General features: G+C 40.6%; 1 protein-coding gene across 11 annotated transcripts in view; it reads right to left on the bottom strand.

Moving 5' to 3' along the window:
• Positions 1 to 6,821, bottom strand: part of FRYL (FRY like transcription coactivator) — a 272,999-nt gene extending 266,178 nt beyond the window's left edge. For all 11 annotated transcript variants that reach the window (XM_064285836.1, XM_064285835.1, XM_064285834.1 and 8 more), the window contains exon 1: positions 6,606 to 6,821. The gene's annotated coding sequence lies outside the window, so the exon portion shown is untranslated. The remainder of the gene's footprint in view (positions 1 to 6,605) is intronic.
• Between the last annotated feature and the right edge of the window lie 12,153 nt (positions 6,822 to 18,974).

Genomic DNA, 18,974 nt, shown 5'->3' with positions numbered 1-18,974 from the left:
ATAGGAATATACATCTATTAAAATGTAATTCTTCATTTTTATGAAATGTCCAGAATAGACAAATACATAAAGACAGAATGTAGATTAGTGGTTGCCTAGGGCTAAGGGAGAGTCCCCGGGTGGCCCAAACTGCTAAGTGCTCAATACTAACCAAAAGGTTTATGGTTCAAACCCACTCAGAGGCACCTCTGAAGACAGACCTGGAGATCTGCTTCCGAAAGATCACAGCCTTGAAAACCCTATGGGGCAGGTCTACTCTGCACACATGGGTTCGCCATGAGTCAGAATCAACTCGACTGTAATAAACAGCAAGGGCTGAGAGGTAGGGGTGATATGTAATGAAAAAGTTCTGAAATCCTGGTGGTGATTATACATCTCTGAATATACTAAAAACTATTGAATTGTATACCTTATGTAGGTGAAATATCTGGTATGTGAACTACATCTCAATAAAGCTTTTTTTTTAATTGATTCTTCACAAAACTTGACAAATCAAAATTGCTACATTATGGTAAAACTCAACAGGATCTACCCCACTATCAGATATTCTTCCTAGCCTTGCTGACCACATCACTGACAGTCCTATGAATTCCAACTCTTAACAACCCAGTTCCTTACCCACAGATATAAAGATTGACTAACATGGAAGAAAGAGGTCTGCTTTGCAAAAGTTACCCTGCACTGTATTTCAATACAAGTGGTTTTATTTTTAATAATTTTTTCACAACAAAAATACTAGTAAAGACTTTTATTTATTACACCATTTTGAGCTTAAAAGAATGTGTTACTACTCTATCAGGAAAGTATATAATCTGCTAGGATACAGAAATAGTCTTATAATGGTGTTCTTTGAAATGGATGATCCTTCTAAGGTGTTAAAAAGAGATTATGTCTGGAGAATTTCACAAATATTCTGCCTTACAGGAATAGAAATGCTTGCACTCCCAAAAAAAAAAAAAATTCTAAGGCTTGCACATTTAATTTAACATGTTCCATGGGCTCTAAACCACCTTCTGTGGACACCCAGGTTTGTTTGCTAGGACACTTTTTGAAGAGGCTATGCAGAAAATAAACAAGAGTGAATAATAAGTTCACCTAGGAGTGAATGCCATTTAAGCTACCTTTAATCTGCAGGTACCGTTCTGTATTTGTCTGTTTAACGCTCCTACTCAGCGATGCTCTTATAGAAGGCCTGGCTGCACAGTGGTTAAGCACCTGACTTAACCAAAAGGTCAGTAGTTCGAACCCACCAGCGGCTCTGTGGGACAAAGATGTGGTAGCCTGCTCTGGCAAAGACTTGCAACCTTGGAAACACTACCGGGCAGTTCTACTGTCCTGTAGGGTTGCTATGAGTTAGTATTTACTCAAGAGCAATAGGTCTTTTTTTCCCCCCGACTCAGAGGCGCTCATAACTTGATAGACGCAGACTTAATCCTATACCCTTAGTGCCCACACAGCAGGTAACGTCCTCGATAACTCAGCTCCTTGCCACTGAGCTTACCTAGTACCCAGTGCCATCGAGTCGATTCCAACTAAGTTTTACTATAACCTTATGTTGCTCATTCTAAAAAGGGAGCTACAATATTGGTTGCTGAAGTAGGTGTGAAGAAGATTCTAGTGCTCTAGGTACTTCTTTAAGCTTGTCCAGAGGGAAAAAAGGTTTTTCAAAGATTCCCAAATAATAAGCCCTTTTTAGAATGAGCAACGTAAGGTTATAGTAAAACTTCCATTTGTGACTTGACCATAAACAAATAATATCTTCCTATATTACTCCCTGAAGTAGTGTGAGGAGTGCCTGTAGGAAGTCTTAAAGCAGTTCATGATGCTCTTCTAGAAACAAGAAGAATCAAGAGGTAAGGAGAATCTCTGCTTAGAGAACCAAAAACCAAACCAAACCCATTGCCGTCGAGTAGATTCCAAATCATAGCGACCCTATAGGACAGAACAGAACTCCCCCATAGAGTTTCCAAGGAGCACCTGGTGGATTTGAACTGCCAAATTTTTGTTTAGCAACCATAGGTCTTAACCACTACGCGACCAGGGTTTCCCTGCTTAGAGTAGGTACTCGAAAATTATTTTAGCACAAAGGCATGTAAACTGTTCACACACAGGTCTTAATCAATTTTTGAAATGATTATGAAAGCTACATTTAGAATACAGGCAGCCCTGTATCCTAAGAAAAGATCAAAGGAACTATAGTTACTGAGCCTCGAGAAATTAATAATACAAAAGTACATAAAAATTAATTACCATTCTCCATTCCCAGTGAACAAAACTTGCTCATTAAACTTTTTCATGTATAATAGACAGTTTAAGGCAGTCCCATCTAAAGGTAAGAGAAGGCAGAAAAACTGGTAGAATAAACACCAAACCATTAATAATAGTTACAGCGTGATATGGGCAGTGTTACGGGGAACTTTTAATTTGTAAATTACACATTTCTTTCATATCAATTTTTTAGAACGAGCATGTGAAACTTTGGTGATAAGGGAAAAAATGTTTTTTCCTTTAATTAAGTACTCATATGCACTGTCCCCAAAGAAAACTAAATTCGAACTCCTTTATAGTTCATGGTTTTTACAGAATACTGGTGAGCTAATAAAGCTGCTAAAGTACTTTGTTGTTGTTGTTAGTTGCCCTCAAGTTGATTCCGACTCATGGCTACCCCACATGAAAATAAAAAGACTCCAATTTTTGTTAATGGCTTTTACTAAAGTCCACAATCTAACGAAGGAAATACACATACCATAATACAACTCAGACTATGGCTTGTATTAAGAGAGTTTTACAGAAGCAAGAGAAAAGAGTAATCACTGCTGATTAGAACAGAGGAAGAGCTTGCAGAGAAGACAACATTTGAGCTGGGCTGGATAGATGATCCCTCTGATGAGAAAGAATAGCTTCAGAAATTCACGTGCTCTGCCCCCCCAGAAACATTTTACAGATAAAAATAGTTTGAGAGCATACACCCAGTCCACTCCTCAAAAAATATTTTTATAATCTGCCAAAAAAAAGAAAAAAACGATTGCCATCTAGTCAATTCTGACTCATAGAGACCCTACAAGACAGAGTAGAACTGCCCTGTAGGTTTTCCAAGGAGTGGCTGTTGGATTCGAGCTGTTGATCTTTTGGTTAGCAGCTGAACGCTTAACCAGTGTGCCACCAGGGTCACCTGACCTGGCCTTGTTCTATCACTCCAGTATTGCTTTACCATTTTGGCATGAATCCTATGTTACTGTTACGTTACACTTGTTGTGCTGAGATATGCACTCTTTTTTTTCCTGTGAATGATAATTCTGCATCTTCCCATTAAACTGTATACCTCTGAAAACAAGGACTGTCATCCATTTCTACTCTATCTGCCCATAACATTCCTTAAATCAACTGCAAAAATAAGTGATCACTATCATGAAAGATGCCTGCGGAGGAAGATACTATAAACAATTAAACTACAACTTTATACACATGACAAAGAGCATCTAGATTAATGTATCTTTCCCAAGACATTAAACCAATTACTGTTCTTTGGTATAAATTTTTCAGACAGGTATTTATTTATTTAAAAAAAAATATCCTGAGCAGCCTTTGTAGAAAGATTTTTTTTGTGTCACAAATATAAAACCTAAGACAACATATTTATTGAATACCAGAAAGGTGCTAAGTGACAGTGAATGTAGACAGAAATGGAGGACAGCCCTAGCGACCAAGAAACTCATACAACCAAGAAACTCACAACTCAAGAAAAGTCTTGGCATTATGTATATCTAAAACAATGTTAAAAGTACACAGGAAAAAATGAGTTTTCCAGGAAACACAGCCCAGATATTTCAAAGACAATTCTTCCTGAACATTTTCTTTAATACTACAATACGTGCTCTTTTAAAACTTCAGAAATTCTCTGTTTTTTAAACAGGAGCCCTGGAAGTGCAGTGGTAAAGCACTCAGCTACTAACCAAAAGGTCCGTGGTTCAAACCTACCAGCCACTCCATGGGATAAAGATGAGACAGGCTACTTCCATGAAGATTACAGCCTTGGAAACCCTACGGGGCAGGTTATATACTCTGTCCTAGGGTCCCTATGAGTCAGAATTGACTCCACAACAATACATATTGTTTAAATAAGTTAGTAAATAAATAGCGTTTTAAAAATTGGAAACTTGTTTTTAACCTTCTACTTTCTATTATGAAAGTAGAAGGTTAAAAAGTGAATAATAAATTCACCTAGGAGTGAATGTCGTTTAAGGAAGATTATGCTGGGAGTCGGCCTGACATCCTCGTCACATAGAAGGAGTTTTTTTAAAAAAAGGAAAATTAGGTGTAACAATGCAAGACACTACCAAGATTACTAAAAAAGATCATGTTTTTGTGCGTATGCATTTCCTGAACTCTGTGGGGGAGAATAAAGTATATTTTAAACATCAATATCTGAAGTTGGTTTTCAGTATCCTAAGTATAAGTTGCTCCTATGTTGTTACTCTGAAAGTTACTAGACCGTCATCAGTTAACACTCTTGAAAATTGTTAGTATTGCTTAAAAATAAAAAAGTGGGCCAGGTGTCCCAAGAAAATTCACTCTTCCAGAAAAGTAATTTTACAAAATAACTCAGTGGAAAACAGGATGGAATGTTATTTTTGATAATGAGTAACAAAAAAAGACAATAACACAAACACTGCTACTTTGTTTATAGGACTATAACTTGCACATGCAAGTACTGTACAAAGTATTGCACAAAAAAAACTGTCAAAAAATGAATGCTTAAGATAACATTCCTTTTCTAAATAAGGTCTCTAACAAGTGTGCTATTTCTAAATATGATTCCTTTAGCAAGTATCGACAGGTATAGCATAGTACAGTGCCCAAGATAAAAAGCCTCTTATACTTGTTTTAAGAGCCCCGGTGGCGCAATGATTAAGCGCTCCACTGCTGACGGAGAGATTGGCCGGATGGTCCGCCGGTTTGAACCTACCAGTGCCCCCAAGGAGAAAGATTTGGCTGTCTGCTTCTGGAAAGATTTACTGCCTTGGAGGCTTTATAGGGCAGTTCTATTCTGTCCTATAGGGTCAATGAGTTGGAATCGAGTCGACCGCAGTTGGTTTTCGGTATATACTTGTTTTATCAAAAGTAAATGAAAGGTGCTATTAGTAATTACATTGCCTATGAGTTTAGTAGTAGAAATCAACTTTACAGAAGATAACTGCTAGGCAGAACAGCATTTTACAAAAACAATTTTATTTTCATCAAAAGTCTCCCCCTCAGTTCCTACTGACCCTGGCAACCTGTTTCTTTCCCCCGCCCCCAAACCTTCCAAAAACCTTTGCCAATGGATTCAAGTAATACTCTTCATAGTTTAAAGGCTGAATAAGGCAAATTCGGCTCTATCTAGCTCAGGAGTGCAGTAGTTAAACGGTCGGCTTGCTGACCTAAAAGCTGTGGTTAGAACCTACCAGCTGCTCCCCGGGAGAAAGATAAATGGCAGTCAGTGTCCCCAGAGACTTACAGCCTTGGAAATCCTATGGGGCAGTTCTACTCTGTCCTATATGGTCGCTATGAGTCGGTCGCATCGACTCCACAGTAATGGGTGGTAGCTTTCTTGCTCCCCACCCTTTATTCTTTTCAAATTATCTTCGCCTGAAAGAGGTTAATGCTTCCATGTAACTGCAAATCCACAAGAGATGCGCTTTCAGGGGGCGACAGACGAAACTGGGATGGTAGAAAAGACAGACAACAACCAGGAACCATTCGCCCTAGAAATCAGCCTCTCCTGGACACAGGAAACGAGGTCCTGCCCACAGAACCTGCCGCCCGGAAGCAACAACTTCCATCAAACGGCAGAGAAAAGTTGCAAGGAAGAGCTCAGCGCCAGGCAGCCTACGACGGTGCCGAGATACAGAGCAGCAGAAACACTCTCTAAGAATGGTCCGGGCGATGGCTGTGGTGTCGGTCGAGTCTACCCCGGCTCCAGAAGGCTCCGGGACTGGGGTGCGCGGCCGGCCCCGAGTGGCGCGGGCACAGCGCCCCCGTCTGCACCCCCGCCCACAGCAGCGCGCAGTGGGCGGAGAGACGAAAGCAAGGAAAGGGGGGACAAAGCCGGGCGCTCCGCAGGTCCCCGCCGCTCCCTCCCGCCCGGGGCCGCCAGCCGCCGCGCTAAGTTTGCTCTTCCGCCCTCTCTTCGCTGCCCTGGCGGCGGAGCCGCGGCCGCCAACCTCCGTCTGCCCCTCGGCCGCCGCCTTCTTCCCCGCGGGGCGGCTCCCGCGAGTCTGCGAGGCGGCGGCGCGCGCGAGAGATCTGGGCGCGCAAGGGGAGCGTGCGCTCGGAGGAGCCGGGCGCGCGGCGCTCCCCCAGGACCCACGGCCACTCCTGCGGGTTTTCGGTTGAGGCGGGGGATGCGCCGCGGTTTGCCGTCCGTTATGAGTCTCGGCCCAAGCGGCGCAGCCCGCCGCCATCCTGGCCCACCTCCCACTCGGCTCCCACCAGGAAGGGGGGCCGACCGAGGGCCGAAGACCTCGACTCCCGCCGGGGCTGTGGCCTTCGGCCGGCGAGCATCCCAGCACCCCCGCGCTGGAAGAGAAAGTGAAATGAAGCGCCTTTCCCCAGGCAGCGCTTACCCGTCCCCAGTCCTAGTGCGGCTGCTTCGCTCCTCAGGCGCCGCTGGTCCCCGCCCTCGGGCCCCGAGCTCCGCTCTCTTGACAATGGCGCGTCCCCTTTAAGGAATAATCCGATCAGAACCGATCAGCAGTTAAACCTCCCTCCGACTCTGATTTTAACCGGATTTCTCCCTCTCCCAGAGCCCGACGGGCGCCCGGCGGTGCTGCGAGCTCTCCCCACCCCTTCCCAGCCCCGCCCACGCCCTCGGCGCCGTGATTGGCGAGAAGCACTCCAACAGGAACAGCCATTCTTGCCTTGGAGCGGCCGGTCCGGCCGCCGCTCAGAGTTAGTCCCACCCCCTCCCCGCCCCTTTTTCCGGGTTGGTCCTACCTTACATCACTCTCTATCCTCCCTTGTATCGTTGCTTTGGAAAACTGGCAGTCAAGGTTCACCCTCCCGCCTCCGGAAAGCGAACTTTATTTTTATTGGTAAAAGGACATCTTCCTGTGCACCTGATTGGGCAAGGAAGGAGTTAGTCTGCACGCTCCTTACCCATTACCGCTCTGCCTTTACGGGTTTGAGAAATATAGACGCCAAGTCCTCCCTACTATGCCTTCTTTTAAGCGCCTTTAAATATTAGCAGGGGTCGTGGACAAATTCATAGCCTGCGTTGGGGAAAGCCGGAAAGGGAGAAGAGAAAAATTCAAAATATTCTCCAAATGCGCAGCATACCTGGAGCTAGCGCTGGGACCCTGTGGATCCTCATCCCGTGGTCTGGTCTAGTGAATGGAGTAGACTGAGTCAGAAGACTTGAAATTCTAGTACTGATTTCCCCTGACATTTTATTCAACAACTTTTCACTCACTGCCCACTCTACTCATACCATTTATTCCTCTGGCTTTTCCCCAGCTGGAAGTGCTTTACGGTATCTGCAAACCTGGAGATTTCCTTGTTTATCTCGCTACCGTACATTTCAAAAATAGCTTAAATCCTTTCCATTAGAAATTCCTTGTAGTTAACGTCGTCCCGCAAACCGGTGTTTGTCACGAAAACTAAGTTACTTTTTTTGGGAAACGTTTAAATAGATGATCCCCCTAATGCCAACCTAGTAGTTGAAGACGTCCGTCCCCCTTGCTAGAACTGCAGCAGGAGTCCCCCAGTTTGAGCCCAAGCAGGCGCCAGAAGGTTATTCCCTAAGGGACTGTAGCGCCACCCTGGAGAAAATGCTTCTGCCTAAGGGGAAAGGGACTTTGGCACCAAAAGCTCGACCCTGCAGCATGTGAATGGCAGCCTGGTGGGGTCTGCCATTACGATTTCCCCGGTTTCCAACCAGAGTTTTAAAAACCGAAAGAGTTGTTGCCACTAAAATGTCCAAGACACTACACAGCTAGTATTTTGGTACCCACCTAAGAACGTTAGAGGGAAACAATTAAGTGATCTTCCCCCCTTTGCCACTGAATTTTCAGAGACTTTGGACCTCAGATGAACCCAGGTGGTGCAGTGGTTAAGAGCTCTGTGGCTGACCAAAAGATTGGAGGTTTAAACCCACCAGCTGCTCTGCTGGAGAAAAATGTGGTAGTCTGCTTCGTAAAGATTTGCAGCCTTGGAAACCCTACGGGGCAGTTCTACTTTGTCCTGTAGGGTCCTAGCAGTCAAACTCACCCACACTGGGTTTGATTTGGTTTAGATTTTGGAACTCAGGGGCTTTGGTGCATTTGTAGTGATAACCCATCGGAGTCCAGTGGTATGCAAAAAGTGGCAGGGCCCAGCAGTATCCCAAGATGGGAACGGGTGCAAGAGAGGAAGAAAGATATATTGGAAGTCAACAGGACTTTTCGGTGAGCTCCCATGAAAAATGTCCTAGGGATGCCCATAAATATCAAAAGGCAGGAATGAGAAAAGGCAATGTTAGAGGTGGTTATAGCCTATATGGGGGGCGGGGGGGGGGAAGAGACAAGGAAATCAAGGTCCTACTTATATGACCTTCACAAATATATATAAATCCATCATTAAGTGCCAATAACTAAGCCCTTACTTTCAGCCTATTCCATTTTTTTTCTTTTTTATTAGAGCCAACATATAGTAACATTTTGGATTTTCTCCTGATTTACTACTATCAAGCATTGAGATTGCTTCAAGTATTCAAATTTGAGTTCTAATATTCACATTGGAACATAATAACCAAACCAAACAAAACCAAACCCAGCGCTGTCGAGTCGATTCCAACTCATAGCGACCCTATAGGACAGAGTAGAACTGCCCCACAGAGTGTCCAAGGAGCGCCTGTTGGATTCAAACTGCCTACCCTTTGGTTCGCAATCATAGCACTTAACAACTATACCACCAGGGTTTCCTTGGAATATAATAAGACTAAGAATATTCTATATTCTAATATCTACTATGATCTTCTGGAGATAAAGACATCCAGTATTTCAGGCGTTTACACATCTGTGACTTTTGTGCAAGGTCTAGGTCAGGTTTTCAAGTTCCTCATTTTTTTTTATAATACACCTGCTTTATGATGCCTAGCATGTTATTGCCCTGTTTTGCAACACCGGCATATTAGTTTCATAACTTCAGAAACCTCTAGATTTTATCCTTACATTTCGGCCACACTAAAATCATCACCTTACAAGTGCAGTTTATATTATTTTTCCCTAAATATTTCACACTTGCCCAATGTCATGGATTGAATTGTGTCCCCCAAAAAATCTGTTTCAACTTTGTTAGGCCATGATTCCCAGTATTCTGTGGTCATCCTCCAATTTTGTGATTGTAATTTTATGCTAAAGAGGATTAGGGTGGGATTGTAACACCACCCTCACTTAGGTCACCTCCCTGATCCAACATAAACGGAGTTCCCCTGGGGTGTGGCCTGCACCACCTTTTGTCTCTCGAGAGATAAAAGGAAAGGGAAGCAAGCAGAGTGTTGGGAACCTCAAACCACCAAGAAAGCAGCACGAGGAGCAGAGCATAGCTTTTGGACATGGGGTCCCTGCACCTGAGAAGCTCCTTGACCAGGGGAAGATTGAGGACAAGGTCCTTCACCTTCCTCCAGAGCCGACAGAAAGAAAGCCTTCCCCTGGAGCCAACACCCTGAATTTGGACTTGCAACTTACTAGACTGTAAGAAAATAAATTTCTCTTTGTTAAAGCCATCCACTTGTGGTATTTCTGTTATGGCAGCACTAGATAACCAAGACACACACAATAGCATCATTTATTACATTTTAGCCCACAAGCCCAGCTTCCTGGTATACCTTGTACTCTTACTGGCATTTCAAAGTGAAGAGGAATTTAGAAAATTTGCAAACATGTAGATTACAAGGAAACCCTGGCATAGTGGTTGAGTGCTACAGCTGCTAACCAAAAGGTCAGCAGTTCGAATCCACCAGGAGATCCCTGGAAACTCTATGGAGCATTCCTACTCTGTTCTATAGGGTCGCTATGAGTCGGAATTGACTCGATGGCACTGGGTTTGGTTTTTGGTTTTGGGTAGATTACAATGTATGGGTCATTCTTAAGTTTCTGTGTTTCTAAACAGTATCCCAATTCCAACCCTAGTGAACTTTAGAATTTGCACTTTACCCATAAGAAGGACTTTATCTCACGATGTTTGTTACCCATCCCTAAGCCAGATCCCCATTCTTTAAAAAGAAATATACTCCCAGTGTGTCAACATGATGAAAGCTTTCTTAAAGTCTTCATATAGATCATCGCTAAAGTTTTTTAAAGGTTGAAAAACATTATGATCACTTATTTTTCCTGTTCATATAAAAATTTACTCAAAGAACTACCGCAGTTTAGCCAGTAATTATTTTTCCTCAGAAAAATTATGTTACCTTTCTAGTACAAATTCTTTTCAGCTCAGCACACATTTATATAGTAGCTATTATGTGCTGGTGTAAGAAGAAGGAGAAAAATCATGAATAAATCTCTATTCTCCAGAGAGTATAATGAATCTCCGATTCCACCCGTAAGTGGTACAATTTTATCCTTTGTTTGCTTCAAACTTATGGGCAGATACTGTCTATTAGCCAGTAAATTTCTACAGTAAAATTAAGGGAAATCCAATTACTAAAAGTTGTCGACCAAAATCTCTTCCCCCAGCCCCTCAAAAACATTAATACCAACAACAAAAAAGTCAAATTAAGAAAATAGATTTATAATAATTTCATTTTTTAAAGAAACATTCCTTCTCTACAGAGGATGCCCAAGGCCTCCACCCTCTATATTTAAATGGGTTTTTATATATAAATGTGTTCTCATTATAAAATGAGAACTGGTGTTCATTAGTATCACTGAAAGATCTTCAGTCATCAGCAGAAGGTTAAATCATGCTCAGCACATGCTACTTCCTGAGGCAGAAATAGGATACTAATACATTTTTTGATATATTTCTAATTCTCAGCTGTTGAAAACCCTTCAGAGATTTCTCTAGGAGCGTACTGAATATAGTACAACTACTTCAGCAAAATATGCAAGTCCCTATATAAAATCTAACTCCAGCCTACCTCTCAGATTCTTCTCTGGCCGTTCCCTTATTTGATACTTGAAATGTCTGCTCTACTGATATCAGCTATCATGCTCTTTCAAGCCTCAGTGCCTCTGGACATATTCCCTTTGCCTGGAAAAGCCTTCCTCTCCTTGTTACCTGGAGGACTTTCCTACCCATCCATTGAAAACCAATAGAAGCATTACTTTTTCTGTGACACCTTCTCTGATTGCACCCCCTTTCCCAACTTTATTTACTTCTCTATGCTGCACCTCTCCCAAGTACATAGTATTCTTACCACAGGTATCATAATTAAGGCAGAACTTAGATGTTTCTCTGTCCCTTACACTAGTCTGGTTTGTTCTCTATAAAAAAAAAAAAAGCAAAGGCCATGTTTATTCATCCTGGCATCAGCATCACTTATTATAATGCCTGGCATAACTGAAGGCTTTCAGTAAATAAAATGTATGTCAAATTGAGTTGAATGAGCAAAACAAAAAGGTTAACCTACAGTGTAAAAATGTAATTAAATACCATTCTAGTAACATTCTAATTAATATTTCATTGTAAATTTGTCTTATCAATTAGTCTATATTACTGGTTCCCAGACCTTTTTATATCATGGGGTGGTAAAATTTCCAAGGAAATTTTGGGAACTGACAAAAGCTGATATATCAGTTTTTTTATTTTGCAAAGACACGAAAAATAAATATAAATAAACCTTCCATCTATTCTCCCCATTACTTCATAAAATAAGAATATTTTTAAAACTAAAAATTGAGAAGGTTATAACTTCAGAAGGAAAGTCCTTTGAATTGAAAATTTAATATTATGAAGAACTTGCACAGACTTCAAACTGAGTCTAGAACATATGTCTGGAATACTCTGCATTTTCTATTCCTTGATCTGATACTTCTTTTTATCTGTTTCAAAAGATGATTTTAAATTGAGACTATTCCTTTACTTTCTTCCCCCATAATATCTATGGGGAACAAAAAAACTCTTTGACTTTTTCTTATTTTTTTCTCTACCCATGAACAAACTTTACAGTGCCTGTCTTGGTTATCTAGTGCTGCTATAACAGAAATACTATAAATGGATGTCTTTAACAAATAGAAATTTATTGCATCACGTTTAGGAGGCTAGAAGTCTGAATTGAGAGCACCTGCTCTAAGGGAAGGCTTTCTCTCTCTGTTGACTCTGGAGGAAGGTCATTGCCTCTTCAGCTTATACTTCCTTGTTTCTTGAAGATCTTCATGTGTCTTGGCATCTATCTTACCCCATCTCTCTTCTTGCTAGCTTGCATTTAATCTCTTTTATATCTCTAAAGAGATTGACTCAATATATACTCTACACTAATCCTGTCTCATTAACATAACAAAGACAACCCATTCCCAAATGGGGTTATAACCACAGGCATGGAGGTTAGGATTTACAACACAATTATTTATTATCAATCCATAATAGCGCCATTACTAAGTATTCTGCTGGCTTCCTGCCAGAGTATGTAAAGAAGCTCTTCATTGTTTCAGGAGCCCTTGCAAAATGTCTCTTGGATTCCTTTCTGCTTCTACCACATCTCATTGAATATCCTCCTTTTCTTTTGAGAATTATACAACTTTTTTCTAAAACTACTGTTTTATCCTTTAAATATTCCCCATTGTTTGTCAATTAGCCAAAAAATTAAAATGTTAAAGACTCTCTTTTTGTTTTCTATATACCACACCTGTTTTCTAAGCTTCTAACACTTTAGGGTAAGTCCCTGATACCTATCAGTGAACGTCATAGTGTCTATCCTGCCTCACAGAGTTATGATAATGATAACACGTACCATGTTACAGTAAACAAACCAAAAAAAAAAAAAAACCCAGTGCTGTCGAGTGGATTCCGACTCATAGCGACCCTATAGGCCAGAGTAGAACTGCCCCATAGAGTTTCCAAGGAGCGCCTGGCGGATTTGAACTGCCAACCCTTTGGTTAGCAACATGGAGAAATATTTGTGTTATATAAATTCAAAGTGCTTTTTTTCCAATAGTTCAAACCCATCAGATGTAAACTATTTGTAATAGAATAGTTCATAATGGCTAAGCATTTTATAGTAGAAACCTGAATGTCATAGTAAAGATCTAGAAATACCACCTTCTTAATTGAGTCAAATAATCGATTTCTTGTTTCAGGGGTACACAATGAATGTATATGAGATCACCTTCCTTTAATAAAATACCACATTATTTTGTCTTACTGCAATTTCTACACATATTTTAGATCATTTAGGAGCTATATATTTTCATATTATTTCTATTATGTGGGATACTTATATCAAGAAGATCTTAACTTTGTCCAAAATAGCTTACTATTGGTATACTAGTATTCTGCCATCTTTTTTTTATCATTACAATGGGACTTCTTATAAAAGTGTGCAAATGTGAATTTAAAGAAGAAATAAATCAAGGGTTGGATATTGACTTTATAATTGACTTTTTATTTACATGGCGGAACTCAGGAAAGGTTTAGAGTATTATTCAAACTTAAATATTTCCATTCACAAATAGCTTTTCAGAAGTAAACTGCATTATATATATTAAAAAAAGGGACTTCTATTTGGTATATTTCTTTTTATCTAGTCTATCATTAGCTAAATCTTTTGATTCAGCAGCAAAGATCCTATACAGTGGTTACTCTTCAGGTGAGGTGTTTAAATTAAATTATTTAAAGGAATAAATAGTTTGGCAGTTCCTGTTTTGATGGATAGCTAGCACTATGGTGAAATCACTTCGAAAATATCTTAAAACCTTGTTAGATTTTAATGTGTATTTTAAAGTGTTGTTCTGGTAAGTATGAATTTGTAACCAAAAAAGAATATGGTCCCTTTAAAAGAAGACAGAAAGCATTTTTTAATCCAATCTTAGTTTATGTGTTGAAGGAAAGAAAGTGGAAAACATAGGCATTTCATTTAAATGTATTGCTGCCACCTACCAGTTCATTATTTCATTTTGGAAAGGAATTCATAAATTATCCATAGAACTGGGAAATCTTCTGATGCTGGGGAGAGGGTAAAAGAGTTACACGATCATACCACTGGCAAAGGAATGTACCATATGACTGATGTGCTTTGGGGGGCTTCTGTCTGTTGATAGAGAAGCAGAAAAACAAAGGACAAAGGAAACTCTCTTTAATTAATCCTACCAAGTAAGCAAAATAAATAGATCACTTGTTTCAGCAACAGAAGCAAACCGTTGACAATTGAGAAAAGCCACCTGCAGGTGCTTTTGAACACAGGCTGCCCCAGAGCCCAGAATGACCATTGTCTAACACAGGAGTTGGTAATTTTTTTTTCTACAAAGGGCCAGATAGTAAATATTTTTGGCTTTGCGGGCCATATGGCCTATGAGGCACCTACTCAACTGGTGGTACAAGAGCTGACTTAGACAATACATAAGTGAATGAGTGTGACTACACTCCAATAAAACTTTATCTGTGAACACTGCAATTGAACTTCATTTCATCTCCAAGAGTCAGATAATATTCTTCTTTCGATTTTTTTTCAACCAGGGCATACAAAAACAAGTGGTAGGCTAGATTTTGCTCCAGGCCATATTCCATTGATCCCTGGCCTAACAAAACTCTCACTCTTTTTTTGTTTTTGGTTGAGTACTTGGTGTGTGTCAGGCCTATGCTAGACTTGAGAACTATAATGGCTAGGAAGATAGACATGGTCTAGGAAGATAAACATGTTTTCATGGAACTTACTGTATTTTTTTTTGCATATAACATGCCCACGTAAATTACATGCCCACACATAAAATGCGCAGCATAGCTCACAAAAGTAGTGAGGGAGGGGTTGTGCAGTTGGCAAAAAATGTATAGCACACATATTATTTGCATAAAAACACAGTACGTTATGATAATCACTCAAATATATAATTAGAAATTGTGATAAGTGTCTATGAAAGAAAAGTACAGGGCACTGTACACCATAAGTTGTAATCTACACTAGGAAGTCAGGGAATGTTTCCCTGCAAAGTATTCTTTGACAAAGACTGAAAAATGAGTATGAACTAACATGGAGAAAGAGCAGGAGAAAAATATTTCAGGCAGAAGACAGCATATGCAACACCTTCCTGGAAAATGCAGAGTAAAAGGGAGAATAGCAAGCAGTAAATGGGAGAAACCAGGAAAGACAAAATTGTTAAGGGCCCACTGATTTTGTTAGCTGTTGTCAAGTCACCCTGATTCATGGCTACCCCATGTACAACCAAACAAAATGCTGTCTGATCCTGAGACATTTCCATGATCAAATGTGGGTTAGACCATTGTAATCCATAGGATTTTCATCAGCTGATTTCCAGAAGTAGATCACCAGGCCTTTCTTCCTAGTCCATCTTAGTCAGGAAGCTCCACTGAAACATATTCAGCATATAACAACACACAAGCCTCCAATGACAGACAGGTGGTAGCTGTGCATGAGGTACATTGGCTGAGAATTGAACCTGAGTCTCACACACGCAAGGTGAGAACGCTACCAATGAACTAACACTGCCCTAGTAGGGCCTACCCCACCCCCCATTACCATTGAGTCAATTCTGACTCATAGTAACAGTTGTGACAGAGTAGAACTGCCCCACAGAATTTCCAAGGCTATAATCTTTACAGAAGCAGACTGCCATATCTTTCTCCTGCAGAGTGGCTGGTGGGTTCACACTACTAACCTTTTGGTTAGCAGCCAAGAGCTTTAACCACTGCACCACCAGGGGTCCTTACCTATTGTCATCTAGTCAATTCCAAATTATAGTGACCCTTTATAGGACAGGGTAGATCTGCCCCATAAGGTTTCCAAGGCTATAATCTTTACGGAAGCAGACTACCATATCTTTCTCCCATGGAGTAGCTGGTGGGTTTCAACTGCTGACCTTTCAGTTAGCAGCCAAGTGCTTTAACCACTGTGCCACCAGGGCTCCTTCACTAACTACAGTATAATAGTATGCACCACCCATCTGTTAGTTTGCCATACTGTGGTGGCTTACATATTGCTATGATGCTGGAAACTATGCCCCTGGTATTTCGAATATCAGCAGGGTCACCTACGGTGGACAGGTTCTAGCAGAGCTTCCAGATTAAGTCAGACTAGGAAGAAAAGCTTGGTGATCTACTTATGAAAATTAGCTAATGAAAACCCTATGGATCACATCACAGTATTATCCAATACAGTGCAGAAAGATGAGCCCCATGAGTAGGAAGGCAGTACACAATAACTGCAAAAATGGACTCAAACGTACCAACAATCATTAAGATGGCTCAAGACAAGGAAATGTTTCATTTTGTTATACATAAGGTTACCATGAGTTAGAGCCAAATGGAAGACTACTAACAACAACAACAATTACTACAGTATGGAGAATGGATTAGGGAGGTACAAGATTAGTGACTACAATAGTCAAAGGCCTCTAGACCCTAGATTCTGGGCTCTAAAGCCAAACACTACTATTTACCTACCCAGGTACTATTGTTAGTGCTTTACATATGCACCCACTCCTCACTTATCAACATGGCTATGTTCGAAAGACCAGGTCATTATGTGAAAATCAGTACTATGCAAAAAAGGAGGATGGCCACATCGGATCACAAAAATGAAGGATGACTACATCATTACACAACTGCCAAATTACATCATCACATAACTGCCAAATTACATTATTACATAACTGCCAAACTGCTAAGAATCATGGCCCGGCCAAGTTGACACATAACCTTAACATTCACAGCCAACGTTACTCTAACCCCACAACTTGGCTTTCGTTACTGCCAGACATACTTCGTTAATGCACCAAGTAGTCAGATAGTAGATTTTTTACTATTACCGTAAATGTGAAATGACAGGTAACAAGACAGTTGATAAGCGTATTAACTCATTTAATTTTTATAACAACCCCATAGGTAATACTATCATCCCTCTTTACAAATAAGGAAACTTAACTACATGCTGCCTCTCAATATCTTCCCTCAGTGCAGCCCCAGTTGCCTCTGGTTTACAGAATATGACAAGTAATGACAGATGAAAGCTAAGTAAGACTGTGGAAGAAAGAAGGAACAAAAAGAAATGAAGTAGGTGGGCTCTGTGGCACCATAGCCTTGGCTTAGACCTTAGTCTCTTTTCTAAGAAATTATATTGTTTGTTGGAAGTGAGGCCCAAATTCAATGAGACAGCTGCCTAGGTTATCTGTGGAAGCTCTTGTGAGTGTACCCGTGCTACAAAAATATATCCAAAGCAGTGTGTGGAACCTACTTACAACAAAAAAAGTATTCATTGTTTATCTAAAGTTCAAATCTAACTGGGTGTCTTCTACTTTATCTGGCCACCCTGCACCAAGGAAACAAATACATTCTCTCTCACATAAAACCCAGCTGCCAGCTGGAGACACCTGGCCCCTTTAGATTTAGAAAATTGGCCCGAATGCCTCATACAAGTCCAAAAACCTTCCTGGGAATTTTTGTGTGTTCCCAGGGGAGGGGTGTGAGATGGAAGTTCTGTTTTCACCTTAGCCTCCAGACTCACGCTTTCTCCCTGACAGCTCATTCCTGCGGCTCTTTCAATGTCTAGAAAACAAACAAGCAAACATAGGCAATCATTGTGAGTGTGGCTGACTCCACCGAAGAGCTGAGAGCCCCGGGGAGCTGTCACATCAGGCACAGCCTCACGAACAGCTCAAAGTACTTTTTATATACGCTCTTGAGTACAGTTCTGCCACCTACCACCAAGGGCTTCTCATGGCCCTCTGCCATGATTCCTAGGGCATGCTTATCCTCCCGACATTCCCTTTCCCCTGCTGTGTTTTCTTCTCATCATTCTTTCGGTAGCCAAGAATTTCTTTCCTGCTGTAGAGAAATTCCAGAACTAAGCAGTTTTGATTCCCTCTCTAAAGCTTTGTCACTAGTCAATATTTAAAACCTCAGGATCCTAACCCTAAAACCTTCAGGGTGCCAATCACTTATTGAGGCATTTTTCCACCCAAGGGCAGTTTGAAATTCTCCCTAAGGAGAATTCTGATGCCAGCAGTTAAGACGATCTTCATTTTTATTAATTTATAGCAATGATATTTTTTGCTGGTAAAAGAAGAATATCTCTTTTAGTTGTATCCAACGAGGTTCATTTTTACTAGTTATACCATCATTCTCTTGAGGAAGTTTAATTGCTTTTGCCAAAAGTTCAGGAAAAATCCTAATGGACAGTATTTTGGATTTCATTATGGGTTCCAGATACACCTTTATTTCTACCATTAAATTTGATTCACTATCACAACTGCTTACTTTTTCGAGGTAAAGAAAGAAGGTTTTGGTAAACATGCCAATATTTTTTATAGCTAGAAGCATTATCTGATTTTTTTTTTTAATGAATGAAATGTACCATCAGGTGAACTCCTCAAGTAAAAACGAGGAGATATAACTAAAAAAAGAGTTGAGCCACAGCCTAGACTCAAACCCTAGTCCATTATCTTTTCCAAGGTCTATCTTCTAAATTAAGCTTTACTTTCCTGACATTTCCCAGGTAGTTCCTAGACACTGCAAAAACCACACAAAGATACACGCATATAGTAATTCTCCTAGCTGATTGGAATAATACTATTAAAAAAAATGAATAAATCATTTTCTGAAATCATCTAAAGCACCGTGAAATAGGGAGTTGGGCCATCATATAAAAATTTTACTCTTAAAAAGAGCTTTGCTGCAATTATCTTAACATTTCTAGTAATACAGTCACCTGCTGATTAGTGCTTATGTAAAGTACAAATTAAAGCCTTAATGCTTTACTACTTTTCTGCAAGTACAAACCTGGCCTGAATTTTAGTATATTGATAACTCATACTGGAACATGTATGTATAATGCCCATATATGAACT

This window comes from Loxodonta africana, chromosome 5, assembly GCF_030014295.1.
Source record: "Loxodonta africana isolate mLoxAfr1 chromosome 5, mLoxAfr1.hap2, whole genome shotgun sequence".
Taxonomy (NCBI): Eukaryota; Metazoa; Chordata; class Mammalia; order Proboscidea; family Elephantidae; genus Loxodonta; species Loxodonta africana.
Note: the sequence above shows the minus strand (reverse complement) of the source record. Positions and strands in the feature narration are given on the sequence as shown.